Raw genomic sequence first — 12,464 nt, forward strand, 5'->3', positions numbered from 1 at the left:
TGATACAATGGGTTTTGTAGTGCATGTTAACGCGGATACGCCTACTACTACGACTACTGAACGGCTTGGATTGGTTTCTGTCATCTAAAGTAGTAAGTCGTTGATCATCTAACTGTAAACCGTCATCGAAGATAGCGGGTCAAGGAGGGCTGGCCCAGCACGTCCGTTCAGCTGTAATGACTGAGACGTGACTGAATCGATATGAATGTGATGGATTGGATTGATTCTTGTATATATATGGAAGTGTTTAACGACCTTGACTGGCTTTTCAGCCCTCGAACGGTCGGCTCGGTGCCGGAAGGCGTTTGGTGAGCTTTAACATATTTTATGCCGTGGGTCAGGAATAGTTAGTGGAGGACGCCATATGTAGGCCGCCAGCTTGGTTTTGGTGAGTTGATTTTCTTTTGTTGACTATTTTGATGTTTCTATTTCTTCACAACGGCTGCTTTCAGGGTCAGTTTGGTCAGCTTGGCAGCCCGCTAACCTCGATGAAGGAGTACCAGTAGATGAGTCTCGGTCGTAGTATTATAGATGTGTTTGCGCATGCGCGAAAGGAATCATCTACCTTGAAGAGCTCCGATAAAAATTGTATCAAAAACAGATTTTGAAGTGTGACCAAACCACAAAACTCATCAGATATTATATATTTATTACTTATATATATTTATTCATTCAAATATTCATTTGATGTTCTTTTAAACGTCAAAAACGGGGGAGGCTTATTCATTGCAGTACATGATAAATTCACTACTACCGCAGTCGACAACAGTGAAAATAATTGCGAACTACAATGGACAGAAATTCAAACAAATACCAAATCCGTCATAATAGGTTCCTACTACCGTCCACACAATGCAAGCATAGACGCACTTCATAACCTGAAAACATCAGTACTAAATGTGAGTGAAAACAGCAAAGATAAACCTATTATACTTGCAGGAGATTTCAACCTTCCTCATATTGACTGGAATAACAACACGGTCAAATCAGGAAAACCACAAGTAAAACACCACCAAGAACTTCTTGAAATCATTGAAGAATTTGGCATGGAACAACTACAACTAAAACCAAGCCGGGAAAACAACATCCTTGATTTCTTTCTTACAAACCATCCAAGTCTTGTAAAGTCATGTAACACACTACCTGGAATATCAGATCACAACATGCTTGTTCTTGATACAGATTTAAAACCACAATATAATAAACCAAAATCAAGAGAAATGTACGTTTACAAGAAAGCAAAATGGGAGGAGATTAAAGCTGACATTATAAAATTTGGCGCTGACATCATCAATAGTAACACCTCTGTTGAAGATAGGTGGACCAACCTTAAAAACGGTATAGAAACAACACTCAATCTTAATGTACCAAGGAAAATAACAAATAAGAGACATAATCTACCTTGGCTATCAAACAGCGTAAAAAAGAAAATTAGGAGAAAACACAAACTGTTTCAGAAAGCTAAACATACAGGAAAGCCAGATGACTGGACAAAATTTAAACAACATAAAAGAGCTACACAGAAAGCTCAGTGAAAATCTATACCTAGGTGTAATCATTAGCGATAATTTGAAATGGTCATCTCACATTAGGCAGCAACCATTTGATTTTCTGGGGGGGGGGGGGGGGGGGGGCTATGGTTTTTTTTGGAAAAAAAAGTTTGTTTCCAATCTTTGGAGAAAAAAATAATTTGTTTTTGATTCTGAGAAAAAAAAATTGTTTGTTTCACCCTCAGCTGCCAATATATGTAATGCTAAAATTTGTCCAGAAAAAAAACCCATAGCCCCCCCCCCCCCCCCCCCAGAAAATCAAATGGTTGCTGCCTTATCAGAATGAATCTTAAACATTGCAACAAATATTTTAAGGAAACCACCTACATCTCGCTTGTTCGCTCAGTATTAGATTACTCAGGCACTGTATGGGACCCATATCTACAAAAAGACATAAACCGCATAGAGAACATACAAAGACGAGCAGCTAGATTCGTTTTCAAAGACTATAGACGCACGAGTAGTGTCACCTCCATGATGAAGGACCTTGGATGGAAACCTCTTGTGGAAAGAAGACGCGAACAACGACTGGTACTACTGTACAAAATAGTGAACGACCTGGTAGCCATCCCCACTGAACATCACATAGAATTTAATACTAGACCATCCAAAACTTCAAACGTCAAACAAATTATCTCTTATCAGCAAATACTGACATATATAAGCATTCATTTTTTCCACAAACTATCATCGACTGGAACTTACTACCAAATACTGCCGTGAACTGTAAAACTGTGGAAAGTTTTAAGGCAGTTATATCGCGAGACTAGTTACATCAGTGGCGCACACACACTTCCTGGATAAGTTTTACTCAGTATTTTGAGTTCATTTCCAGTACTATACAAATACAGATACAGATACAGAAGCGTTATCAGGACCAAAGCCGAGAGGCAGTGAAATGAAGGTCAATAACCCAACACCTCGGACGTTAATCGGAATAACACTCCCCCATGATACAATAGGTTTTGGAGTGCATGTTAACGCGGGTACGCCTACTACTACGTCATATTTTATGCCGTGGGTCAGGTACAGGTAGTAGAGGACGCCATATGTAGGCCGCCATCTTGGTTTTGGTGAGTTGATTTTCTTTTGTTGACTATTTTTGTTGTTATTTCTTTACTAACGGCTGCTTTCAGGGCCAGTTTGGTCAGCTTGGCAGCCCGCTAACCTCGATGATGGAGTACTGGTAGCTGAATCTCGGACGTAGTATTATAGATGACAGGAAGCGTTATCAGGATCAAAGACGTGAGCAGTGAAATGAAGGTCAATCATCCAACGCCTAGGATACAGCCCTCGGACGTTAATCGGCATATCACTCCCCATGATACAATGGTTTTGGAGTGCATGTTAACGCGGGTATGCCAACTATTACGTCTACTGAACGGCTTGGATTGGTTTCTGTCATCTAAAATAGTATGTCGTTGATGTAAACCCTCAACGAAGATAACGGGTAAAGGAGAGCTGGACCAGCACGTCCGTTCAGCTGTATTGACTGAGACGTGACTGCGTGGACTGAATGATAGCTTTTTGTTATATATATGGAAGTGTTTAACGACCTTGACTGGCTATACAGCCCTCGCACGGTCGGCTCGGTGCCCGAAGGCGATTGATGAGCGTTTAAATAATTTCTGCCGTGGGTCAGGAACAGGTAGTAAGGACGCCGAATGGAGGCCGCCATCTTGGTTTTGGTGAGTTGATTTTGGTTTGTTTACTATTTTGGATTTTACTTCTTCACAACGGCTGCTTTCAGGGCCAGTTTGGTCAGACATAATCGACATAACACTCCCCACGATACAATGGTTTTTGGGTGCATGTTAACGCGGATACGCCACCTACTACGTCTATCTGTACGGCATGGATTGGTTTTTTGTTGATCGATCCGACTGAATCCATATAAAGATTTTAATTTCTGTACAAACGGTATACGGTTGGAAAATATCAAAATGTAAATTTACAAACAATAAACAATAACTACATACAAATTATCATTACAGATAATTTGAGCTACGTATATAATGTCTTTTAATATAATATAAATGAATCATCATTTATCATCAATAAAAATATAAATATTTAACTTCATGTGAATCTAGCTTGAATGTTCATAATCAGGGAAGATAATCCCAGTGTAATATTTCCAAAGTGACAATGAAATATCTATCATAGTCAAGTTATACAGGTAAACATAAATAAAATACAAATGCAGTCAATTTAAACTTGTGGAACTGAGTTTGTACAATATTTAACATCAACAGCTACACTAGCAAACTTCTATCCTAGTGTCGATCCATGGATCTATGTCAATACATAATATCATGATCTGAAATCAATAATATAATTATAAGTACAAGATTCTATTAAACAAATAAATCTTTACAAAAAGGTACTTTCATTTATAAACAAATATAATATCATCTGACTTGTTTACATTTAAATCTCTACGTCATTATTGACAATACCATACCATAACATAGGTCAAGGTCACTGTTAAAATAAATCAAACTCACCCGTACAACAAATACACAAAAACTCTCAAAACGATCAAATCATATAATCATCTCTCAAACAAAAATCTCACACTCACTTGGACATAGGGGAAACTTACTTTTATCTTGCATGTCTCAATGTAAATAAATGTAACTTACCAAAATATACTATATTTGTGGTTCCTGACTGAATATAAATGTATCCAATATCAATGATTCAATCCTTCTATGACAAGTAACTACAAAAACTGGATACTAAATATTTAAACTATTTAAACTTTTGTAAACAAAGACCAAAATTGACCTGCCATTAATTTAAATTCCCTCTAATATATATAATATTACAAGACCACCAATGACCAATAACATAAGACCTACTCACAAGTAGATTGCAAACGAATCACCTACTTCAATAAATCATCTGCAATAGATATTTAGAATTAGTACATATAATATAATCAATTATTACATTGGTTGCAATGAATTACACTGATTTCCCAGTTAAATAAAAACCGATAATTTCACATGTGAAATAAGTATAGATTATTACATGGCATTTTTAATATCAGACCCTTTATCGGCCCTAGGTCATGATATCGGCCCAAGAGCCGCAGGCTCGAGGGATGATATCATGAACGAGGGCCGATAAAGGGTCTGATATGAAAAATGACATGTAATGATCTTTTTATCATATACTTCAGCAGAAGAAATACAGACAAGAACTATTGACTAAAGTTTGTCTTTCTACGAATATTTTTTTAATTTATTGATAATACAAGCATTTTATTTATCTTGTCACAACATATATTTGCTCGTCAACTATTTTGTGAAAAGTATTAAATCACTTGCGGTTTTCCGCACTGTTTTGTCGTTTGCGAACAAATTTCCGGAAATGCACGAAGTTGCATGTGATAAACGTCACGGGAATTAACGGAAAGGCATGTGATAACATTCCGGAAGCAGTCAATAAAGGTCCCTTTATCAGCCCGCTTAGGAAATTCTTAGGAATCTGTTCAATAAACCTAGCAAACCTTTAATAGCCTTTTAATATTTTTAAATGTTATTGAAGTGTAAAATTTTAGTAATATTTCATACAAGTATATGATAAACGTGGTTATTTCACTCTCTGACGTCATACAACAATAAGCATTGTTAAGACGTCGAATTGTCATTGCGTCGGAAAAAAATATAATTCCTTACATTTTCTACATTAATTTCATAAAAAAAAAAAAGGCATTTGCCAATGTAATAAAAAGAATAACTAATCGCCGTATTTGAATATCAAAAATAAGACAACTTGTGACCGAACGCCGCTCTCGTTTAATCAATGCGTCGTTCTGTCACGCGTTGTCTTATTTTTTATATTCAAATACGGCGATTAGTTATACTATAATGCATCCAGGGTAAATGGCAGAAAATCCACTCTACCACAGTAACCTAACAAAATAATACTTAGGGGGCCCGAGAAACTTTGAGTGATTAATAGATATAAGATTATGTGGTTTGATTGCCAATGAGACAACTCTCCATTGAATAGATAGGTTTTCATTGATTGGATGACATTGCTTACCCTATCCGTTCTTGTGATGGTGTTAAAAAGAACTAAATCACTGAACATGATATATTTGAACAAATCATTTGAGTACGGATAATTCTTAAATCTTGAACGTTGAATCTTGCGATATACACCCTAATTTCTTTACGAGTTGTTAAGACTGTTGTTTCTTCCAGTGATCTGACAATTTAAAATCCTTTCTGGTCTATCAGAAATGCTGCCAATTAAAATTGAATATTATCATGAGATTTATTGAAACCTGTGTAAGAAGTGTTGTTTCTGGTATTGTTTTCTTGATCACAAATATCAAACTAACAACTATATCTATGGAACGCCATGACTGCCTTATGTTAATGATCAGCATTATATTCAGTGCTCACACCATTATATGCAGTGCTCACACCATTATATGCAGTGCTCACAACATTATATGCAGTGCTCACAACATTATATTAGTGCTCACAACATTATATTAAGTGCTCACAACATTATATTAAGTGCTCACAACATTATACGCAGTGGTCCAAACATTATATGCAGTGGTCACAACATTATATGAAGTGGTCAAAACATTATATTAAGTGCTCACAACATTATATGAAGTGGTCACAACATTATACGTTTTTTGTTGTATGATGAGATTGATGTATGATGAGATTGATGTATGATGAGATCATTCGGTAAACTTCGTTTTTAGCGGAAATTACCGAATCCATAATTGGTAAATTACGGTAAATTAATGCCCAGCAAACAAATTTCAACAGTTATTATTATATATGTTATCACTAAGGCAGTATACAATATTTAAAACTGATTGAAATAAGTAAATTAAGAAGTATGATCAATTTAACACAAATTTATTCCACACCAGGGCAGTTTAAACTTATTTTGAGGATCAGTTTCACCATTTATATTTAAGTCTTTATTAAATTGCTTCGCTGAACGCAGTTGGATACGACCGCAGAGGTCCAACCCTGAACCGTTCGGACAAAAATGGACACACTATTCACCCTTGATTCAGGTCTGAATTTGGAATGTAATTAAATATTTGACACATAATAGGTTTCTGACACAGAATAACTGTAGTCAAAGAACTAAAAATTGGTTATATAATTTGAATTTATACTTAATTTTTTGCTTTTGCACTACGCTGTTGCGAATTGCCCCACCCCCTCCAAAAATTAAAAAAAATACCCTCCTTTTTTTGTTGTTTTGTGCAATATACTATGCTGTTACATACTGACCCAACCTCAAGAAAAGAAAAAATGTATCCCCCACTTTTTTCTTTTTAATTTCTGAAATCTGATATGGGAAAAAAATCTTTACACATAATTTTAAAGCAGTGTAAGGGAGGTAATCAAACATGTCTGGATTACCTTAATATATTTGGAATACCTTCCTTGCACTGGTTTCAAATTGTCTTAATTGACCATTAACCAAGACAAGAAACCCTTGTTTTTCCCTCTTTTTTGCCTCTAATTCCTAAACGGTTTGAGCCATAACACCTCCCCCACCTACCCCTCCGAGCAAATCATAACCATCCCTTTTGTAGTTTGGAAACTTGTGGTATAATTTCAGAGAGATTCATACACTTAATGACCGGAAACTACAAAAATGTTCATTTCGACCCCCTTTTTGGCTCCTAATTCCTAAACAGTTAAAGACCATACCCCCCCCCCCCCCAAAAAAAAAATCAATCCCAATCTTTCTTTAGTGGTTATAAACCTTGTGTTAAAATTTGATTGATTTATATTTACTAAAGGTAGCACTCCACAGTTAGGTGTGTAGTTTAGCATTTTGGCCCCTGTGGATTTTTCAAATATGAGAGCTAGTGTGCAACAACATTCATTTTTGGATAGCTGAGCATCAAAATAGCCTTTGTATTGGGTTTATATGAACATCAAGATTATGTAATGTATGTAATATAGGCTGTTTTCTGTATGACAGTCCGTATTTGCATGTCCCTACCATACATTGGTCCGGCAATTATTGTAATGTTTTTTTCAAACTTTTTATCGCACGAACTTTGTGATTGGATTTTACGAAAAAATGAGGCGAAAGACACCCATTTTTTATTTGATTATTAGGAAGATTTATGAAAACAGTTTCTAAAAAGGTATCACTCAAAGGCATTGAAATTCTAGTTTGATCCAAATTTTGTCCACCCCCCTTTTTGCAATATTTTATGGTAAATAAATGCAGAATGTTGCCATGGATACACATAAAAGGAATTAATTTTCACTCTTTTAACTTTTGAAAATCAAATCTATGGAATATACTGATTACATACATATGCACATGTACAACACAAACAGTTAGGTTAATGTATTAGAAATCCAGGAATAGGAGATGATAAAACATTTTGTGGCTCATTTTTAATTTTATTTTCTAACTGTGGAGTGCTACCTAAACAAAAGTTATTATCCGGAAAAAATCTGTCTTCGGCGACGCTGACGACGACGTGATAGCAATATACGACCATTTTTTTCCCATTGTTTCTTGCAATCGTATTAAAACATGTAGATTTATACACATGTATTGTGCATTTCTGAATAAATATATTCAGATTACTCGGGATTGTAATTAAGATATGTTATGACCCAGTATTTTTCAAGGAGAACTAAATATCTGTCAGAAGTATACTGTTCATTGCATTTTTTTTTTATCAATGTTGGTCAGCAATTGCAAAAAGAATTTTACTTAAACATTTACGATTTTCAATCATATTTTAAAAAGGCATGTCACAGCAATGTTTGGTGCAAAATAACAAGTTTGTGAATTTAAATTCTTTTAAGAATATAATTTGGACTATGTTATACATAAAAGTCAAATTAGTTTCGACAATTTTCCAATTTTTTTCCCGTGAGTGATCCATATCCATGAGAAAGAAGCCCCACAGAAACAATCAAGATCCGTCGTCAAAAGTACATTTTTGTAACTTTCCAGATAAGGAAAAAAATATTCAGATATGAAATTTTCAATCTTTTACATTGATCCTAACATGGGATATGGAAAAAAAATTAGTAGCAAAAATAACAGAAATCCCCAGACTATAGACAAGCTTGTATGTGAGAAGAATTAGAACGCCAATAACAACAACGAGAAGAATTCACAGTAAAACAATACTAGAAGTTTTCCATTTATATAATTATATTACGATTATATATTGACATAATAACGAGTATCGTTTTTTTTTGTGCTTCTGTTACAAAATAAATTGTGTGGACTTAAAATCAAATCAAAGAAGTGCTCAGCAACAAATAGCATTCCTCTTTTATGTGTTGTTGCTATCATCTGGACCTAAACACAAATTTGAATCTTTTTTCGAGGTCCATTGTTATCAAAGAAGTGCGATCTAAAAGATATTATTCTTCTATGACTTGTAGTTGATTATATTTTGTATCTTAATGTACCTTAACCAGAATTAATTTAGGTCAAGTAGTTATCAAAGGTACCAGGATTATAATTTAGTACGCCAGATGCTCGTTTCGTCTACATAAGACTCATCAGTGACGCTCATATCAAAATATTTATAAATCCAAACAAGTACAAAGTTGAAGTGCATTGAAAATGACTCTTTTTTCATGGACAGTCGTTACTATCCAATAATAGTAAATCATTCTTTTTTACTCACAGTTTGTTTCAATCTTTACCTAAATGCAAAACTTAGATGCATGTTTTTTTTATTAGTTGTTAGTGGCTTTGAACGAGCTGTCAGTAACTGCGAGTACTCTCAGATCAGTACTTATAGTGTCTTTTTGTTGTTAGGATATACAAGTACCCGCCCACGTCCACTCTATTTTCTTGTTAGATGTATTTATATTTGTACCCATCTGATGAGTTAAACCTTTTACAACTGATTTTCCGGCATAGTTCGTTCTTATGTTGTTCTGTTACGCCACTGTCCCAGGTTAGAGGGAGGGTTGGTATCGCGCTAACATGTTAAAACCCGCCGCACATTCTGTATATATGTGGCGGTACCAAGTCAGGAGGAGCCTTTATTTCAGTGGTTGTCGTTTGTTAATGTGTTATATACATGTTAGTTTTTCGATCGTTTGTTTGTACATAAATTAGGAATGTTTTACGTTTATCATTTCGGGGCCTTCTATAGCTGACTATGCGGTATGGGCTTTGCTCATTGTTGAAGGCCGTACTGTGGCCGTTTAGTTGTTAATTTCTGTGATGTCATTTTGTCTCTTGTGGAAAGTTGTTTCATTGGCAAGCATACCACTTTTTTTATATATATTAACCGTGCAAACTGACGAACAAACGTAGTAAACGTTTTATTCATCCCACAAACTCCGTTTTCATAAGAGATGATAACTTTAATGAAGATGTTAAACTGGGTCTTGAAAGGGTAAATTTTTCTTATGAAAGTTTATATTTCTATATAAGACTGCTGATCATACTTAGAAGACAAACTACTTGGCGTGCTAAAAAGCTTGTAAAAAAATGGAATAATTGATGTAAAGTTATGTTAAACACCTACAATGAAATGCTTTAAACTGCATTTTCCATATCTGATAGATACTTATTCATGTAAAAATGCCAAATTCTGAAAATCGATGCCAAAAAATGACTCTATAATGACATATATAAGGCAGCAACCATTTGATTTTCTGGGGGGGGCTATGGTTTTTTTTTCTGTACAAACTTTTTTTTTCGCCTGCGGCGAAAAACAATCTATTTTTTTCGCGACAAGTCGAAAACAATTTTTTTCTTTCAATTTTAGCATTACATATAGTGGCAGCTGAGGGTGAAACAAACAATTTTTTTTTCTCAGATTCAAAAACAAATTTTTTTTTTCTCCAAAAACTGGAAACAAACTTTTTTTTCCAAAAAAAACCATAGCCCCCCCCCAGAAAATCAAATGGTTGCTGCCTAAGCTATAGCGTAATATGGCACTTATGTGTACGGTCTTATGTGTTATAGAAAGCTGACTGTTTTATTTAAAAGGTAATTAAGCTTTTTAAAACTGAGTATAAAGTGGCACCTTTCTAAAGTTCTTCAGTAGGAAATGAACTCGAGGAATATATCATACAAAATTTCCTTCGATATTTCATTAAATAAACATTTTATTATTTAACTTACATTTTGCCATTCGTTTTTTCTTACGACGAACAGAACTACTTCAATCATTCACCTCTTAGTTTCATCTTTTCCTTACTTATTTCAATCAGTTTTAAATATTGTATACTGCCTTATGATAACATGATTGACTTTAATAACTGTTTAAATTTGTTTGCTGGGCATTACCGTAATTTACCAATTATGGATTCGGTAAGTTTCCGCTAAAAAACGAAGTTTACCGAATGATCTCATCATACATCAATCTCATCATACAACAAAAAACGTATAATGTTGTGACCACTTCATATAATGTTGTGAGCACTTCATATAATGTTGTGAGCACTTCATATAATGTTGTGAGCACTGCATATTTTTTTTTTTTTTTTTTTTTTTTTTTTTTTTTTTTTATTTACTTTTTTTTAAATGAGCACTCAGACTGATGGGTTTGGAAGACAATTTTAAAACGATAATCGCAATATGACTTAACTTTTTACTAATACAGTAATATGATTAGTATATAATATTAATAATTAATAGCTGTTAAAGAGTGATGAACATATATGCATAGAAAGAAGCTGGGTTTTGTGCTTTATTTATTAACGGATGTCTAGTGAGTTAAAAAAGCTATATTTAACCAATAATTTAAAAACAATTTATTCATAATAAAAAATATTGGGATGCAGGCCTCAACCTTCATTCTCATGTTGGTGGAAGAGGTATATGTGGCCAAAATTTTGTCATCATTGTGCTCCGAACATTAAAGTATTTTATTGGAAAAAAAATATATAACATATACACACAAATTATAACAATAAGTAACATATTTTACTAAGTAATATTGTTTTTATCTAAATATATATCTCTATTTCTATGAAATGTGGTGTTAAGAGTATGTATTAAACCACCTGAATTGTTTACATAACTGATTTGATAAATTGAATAAACATATGCATACATAGATGGGAAAAGTTCCTGTGGTATGTTAAATAACAAACAGTGTAATTCATTTAAAACAAAAGTTTCATCATTTATTTCTATTCTAATGAAGTCATTTATATATTTTCGGAATAGTCTTAATTTTTTACAATGTAGCAGTAAATGATTTAGTGTTTCATTTTCCGAGTTACAGAAAAAGCATATCGGAAAAACGTTACTATAATTTCGTCTTTTTTGATTATCTTTAGTAGGAAGAGCATTATGCACAACTCTATAAATAAAATCTTGCTGGTAATTGCTTTTGATATTCCTAATATTACTCCATATATCTGTAAAATCGACATAGCTAAACTTTATTTCAATTTTATGTTTATGATTATCAATTTCGAGAATTTTCTTATAAATATTTTTGGGGTTTATACTTTGTAGATCAATTTTATTCTTATGATTTATTAAGAGAGCTTTTAATTTTGTATAAACTCTTGGTAAGATCATAGTATGTTGATATTTATTATTTCCTAATTCTGCATTAAACTCCCTTAATGTGTAACCTAAGTAATATATCATAAAACATGTCCAAACAGATGTATTTCCTTGTAAAAAACAAGTTGCTCTTTGGAGAAGCATGGCATCTATTTTCAGATTTATATACGGTATTTGTTGTCCACCTCTATCATACATTTGTGATAGAGACTTTCTATTTATATATTCCGAGTTACTCCTTCCCCAAAAGAAAGTGTAAATATATCTATTTATTTGTGTGATATATTCAGGTAAAGGGGACACAACTCTAGCAACAAATAAGATTTTACTTATGATATAGGTATTTATAACAATAAGTTTATGTTTAAAATTTAGCTTTCTATT

This window comes from Mytilus galloprovincialis, chromosome 6, assembly GCF_965363235.1.
Source record: "Mytilus galloprovincialis chromosome 6, xbMytGall1.hap1.1, whole genome shotgun sequence".
In the NCBI taxonomy this organism is placed as follows: domain Eukaryota; kingdom Metazoa; phylum Mollusca; class Bivalvia; order Mytilida; family Mytilidae; genus Mytilus; species Mytilus galloprovincialis.